The sequence below is a fragment of the Quercus suber genome, unplaced genomic scaffold (genome assembly GCF_002906115.3).
Source record: "Quercus suber isolate HL8 unplaced genomic scaffold, Cork oak 2.0 scaffold_83, whole genome shotgun sequence".
In the NCBI taxonomy this organism is placed as follows: domain Eukaryota; kingdom Viridiplantae; phylum Streptophyta; class Magnoliopsida; order Fagales; family Fagaceae; genus Quercus; species Quercus suber.
The window spans coordinates 788,465-792,886 of NW_027069548.1; the positions used below are offsets into that span (position 1 = coordinate 788,465).

Sequence of the window (4,422 nt, forward strand, 5' to 3'; positions counted from 1 at the left end):
AAATAGTAGCCCATTATTTGACTTTCAGTCAGTGAACAGTGCACGAGCATGTTCACGGTCCCACAATTCTTAATTTTTATCAAGTTTTCATTAAAAATGGGTCCCACGATACTATTCACACATTTAAATATTATTTTGCTACAGTGTTTTCAGTTTTCAGTTTTCAGCTGTATCAAACGGACCCTAGTTGAATGTTTTGAGCTATAATTTAATATGCTCATTCTTTGGTATGTTTGGAGCATATATAAATTTTTATGCCTTGGTTTCTCTATGGTTTGGATGCATAATGTGTTTGATGATTGTATCATATGCTTTGGGGAACTTATTGTGATGGGAATTAAGATTTTCTTGAGTTTGAGAGTCAGGTTATGATTGAGGTATAAGTTTAAATACTTAGGAACAGGTTGTCAATAATAAGTTTTAGTTTTCATTTAGGTGACGGGAACGAGAACACGGACACTTGAGCTCCTCTCGTACAATCTCTCGCGTCTTCGGCTTTCAGGTAAGGAATTTGAGATATGTGTCTTTGATAAGTATAGATATTATTTAGAAAAGTATTATGTATTAAAGCTTTTATTTAGAGATATTACGTATAAGCATGAGTTAAGCAAAATATGTGTTCGTGAGTTATTCAATCTTATATTCGAGATAATTTTAACATATTAATGCTAGTACTTATATCATGAACATCATATTTCAGAATGAAGTGGATATGATACCATTATGAAATAATTAGGTAAAAGCATAGTTATCAGAAAAATATAGTGTTTGGGTTATTCCATTATTATGTTATGAACTTAGCCAGTAGGGGTTAATTATTGGCTTTCCATGGAAAATGTTATCTGTTTGGCCATTTAAAGTAGAGGAAATGGGTTGCTCGTAACTCTAATCTGAACAAGGCCTTCTCCCCAATGTGTACGGACGGCGGGGAGGAATAAAACCTTGAGGAGATGTGCCATCAAGCCTCTCAAAGAGGACAATATCATGTACACGAGGTCACCAAATGTGATGAGACATTCTCTGTATAGACTTATCAAATATGGAATAACCAATATGTCATTAATAACTATGTTATATGATTGATCATGAGAGAATGATTTTATTTAAATGCATTATGAAGTTAAAAGCTCTCATGAAAAGAAGTTTATGATGAAACATTTTATAGTCTTTCTAAAAACAAGATAACGGAACTATGTTTACATTTCTTATTATGCCCTTTTATTATTACATGAAGGGAAAATGAAGTATTTTATCGGGAAGTATTTTATCTGAAAATTCATACGTTATTTTAAGAACAACGTGAATAGTATGAAGCTATATTATCAAAGCTGGCTTATCCATAAAATATTTGATTTACATGCATTCTTATCAAAGGCCCATGGAGCTTAAAAACCTTACTGGGTTTCGCAGCTCACCCTTTTATATTTCAGTGCACAGGTTCTTCTTGGAAGCAGCGAGAGTATTAGAGGTGGCAAGGATTCGGTGTTTTCTCGTTTGTTAGAACGTATAGTTAGTTTTTGTTGTACGGTAGTTAGCTCTTTTGATGTATAGGAGGAATCAAGATGTACTTGATCCTGGAGCACAGTTGTAATTCAGAATCTTAGTTTGTTTTAAACCCTGGTTGTATGTCTTTGGGGTTAGGTTTGAAATAAGAGTTTGGTAAACGTTTAGCTATGTAATACTTACATGAATGTCTGACGTTTTTGCCAAGTGGTAACCTTCCAAGTTCAGAGGAAATGAAATTACAGGTTTTCATCATTTTTGTATATTATGGTTTTATGTAAGAAAGTAAGCAGGAATTCAAGAAATAAATTCTTGATAAGCACTTTCAGATCAGGTTGGTTCGTGTTAGTATTGAGGTAAACTTGATATTAACATGCCAGTCATGCTCTAAATCCTGAAGTATAGGTTTGGGTCGTGACACGACCCTTCCTTGAAGTGGCCGGAGAAAATGAAAGGAGATCCCAACAAGCGTAACAGGAACAAGTATTATCGCTTTCATAGAGATCTTGGGCATGACATGGACGAATGTTTTAATCTAAAGCAGCAGATTGAGAATCTCATAAGGCAAGAGAAGTTAAGAAACTTCCTTGGACGAGACCACAAAGACAAGAAACTAAAAGGGAAGGTAGAAGAATTATCACGACCATCGCTAGGAGAAATAAAAGTTATCATTGGGGAAAATTCAATGGGCAAGTCATCCAAGTCAAAAAAGGCATATCTGAAGGTAGTGCAGAGCGTCCAACTTTCTGGACAATCACCAAAGGCAAGGTCCATGGATGAGCAGGCGATCACTTTCACGAAGAGGACGCCGAGAGAATTCACCATCCTCACAATGATGCTATTGTTATCACCTTGCTTATTGTTGACTACACAACCAAGAGAGTGCTGGTAGACAATGGAAGCTCGGCAGACATTCTATATTATCCAGCTTTTTAGCAAATGAGGGTTGGACGAGACCAGCTTTGTCCAGTACACTCGCTTCTAGTAGGTTTCGAAGGAATGAAGGTACAGCCTGTGGGCACTATTATTTGCCAGTAGTGGTGGGGGCATATCCACAACAGTTAACCACGGATGTGAATTTTCTTGAGGTAGATTGCTTGTCCTCTTATAATGCTATAATTGGAAGGCTGACTTTAAATAGGTGGAAGGCAGTCACATCTACCTGCCACTTGTCAGTTAAATTCTCCACGGAGCATGGGGTAGGACAAGTACAAGGAGACCAATTAGCAGCAAAAGAGTATTATCTGGCCATGTTAGCCATGGACGAGCAAGTTCAAGCCATGAATATTGAAGAAAGAGTTGTGGCAGAACCTACTGAAGCATTGGAAGATATCTCGTTAGATGAAAATAACCCTGAGAGGTGTACCAGGGTTGGAACAGACCTAGAAGAGAGAATTAAGAAGGACCTCATCTGGTTTTAAAGAAAATATTGATGTGTTTGCCTAGAGTCATGAGGACATGTCGGGTATAAATCCTAGTGTCATTACCCACTGTTTGAATGTATGTCCTTCCTCCAAGCCAGTGCGACAAAAGAAGAGGATGTTTGCCCCTGAGAGAGATAATGCTATCAAAGATGAAGTTCAAAAATTAATTGTAACGAAGTTTATTCGAGAAGTGTACTATCCGGATTGGTTGGCCAACGTGGTAATAGTCAAAAAGACAAACGGCAAATGGAGAATGTGTGTAGATTTCACCGATTTAAACAAGGCTTGTCCCAAGGATAGCTATCCGCTGCCACGCATTGACCAGTTAGTAGATTCAACTGCAGGCCACAAGTTGCTTAGCTTCATGGATGCTTTCTTAGGATACAATCAAATAAAGTTGGACGAGGCAGACCAAGAGAAGACATCCTTTGTCACCAGTAAAGGCTTGTTTTTTATAAGGTGATGCCTTTTGGTTTAAAGAACGCAGGGGCAACATATCAGAGATTGGTTAACCACATGTTTTGTCCACAAATCAGGCGAAATGTGGAAGTCTATGTAGATGACATGCTGGTGAAAAGTCATGATGAAGAAAAGCACCTAGACGACCTGCAAGAGACATTTGACACACTGAGACAATTGAACAATGGCCGCACTACACCTGAAACTCTTGAAAAAAAAAAAAAAAAAAAACAGAAAACGCAGAACTCACCAAACGCAAAATGCAAACACCACACCCAAACACACACCTAGCTTCAAAAATTAAATCCACAAAGTCAGAGTTATCCTACCCTGTTCACTGGTCATTACAGCAGCGAAAGCCCTATTTGTAAAATACGAATGGGCTGTTCAAACACATCCAAAAGTCATGAAATTTTACATAGTTACTCCTCTGTGTGTCCAGTATATACCATAAAAATTTCGGAGTCAAAACATAAACCCATGATTTATTAAAAATCATACAATACAACATGTTCCAATCTGTCCTGGCAGAAACTCATGTAAATTAGAAATTAAATCATTATTTTTCTATTCATCCAAATGCTGTGAGACCACTTCCATAACAACCAAGTGTGTCTTAGAATTCATAAAAACTATTCCTAGCATCCCAATTCACAGCAAATGATTTAATACGGAATTTTCTTTTGGTAAACATCAAATCTGTCATAGGGACAGCTTCAGGGCATGTTCTTTCTAAAATCATCAACAAATAGCAATAGGTCTTAATTTCATTTGGGTATTTTTATAACTATAGTATACATATTAAAATATGTTAATAAGCATTCAGTAGTCCATAACGCCATCACTCTTTCAACTTACAAAAACAGAATCACAAGTTCAGTCTCACACATCAGAACAGAGGATAAAGAAATAGAAATAACAAAACAATTATACTATCAACATACCCAAAATCAAATGAAGTTTTGATGACTTACCTACATACTTTGAAGATGAAGTCTTAGTGTTTAGGCTCTTGATTTCTTCTTAGAGAAACTAG

At 36.7% G+C, this 4,422-nt stretch overlaps 1 long non-coding RNA gene across 1 annotated transcript; it reads left to right on the forward strand.

The window, feature by feature from the left end:
- Positions 1–180: 180 nt before the first annotated feature.
- LOC112020656 (uncharacterized) lies at positions 181–1,758 on the forward strand. The gene is made up of 2 exons (XR_002883803.2): positions 181–502; positions 1,431–1,758. It is a non-coding gene; the product is annotated as an uncharacterized LOC112020656 (long non-coding RNA).
- The last annotated feature ends 2,664 nt before the right edge of the window (positions 1,759–4,422 follow it).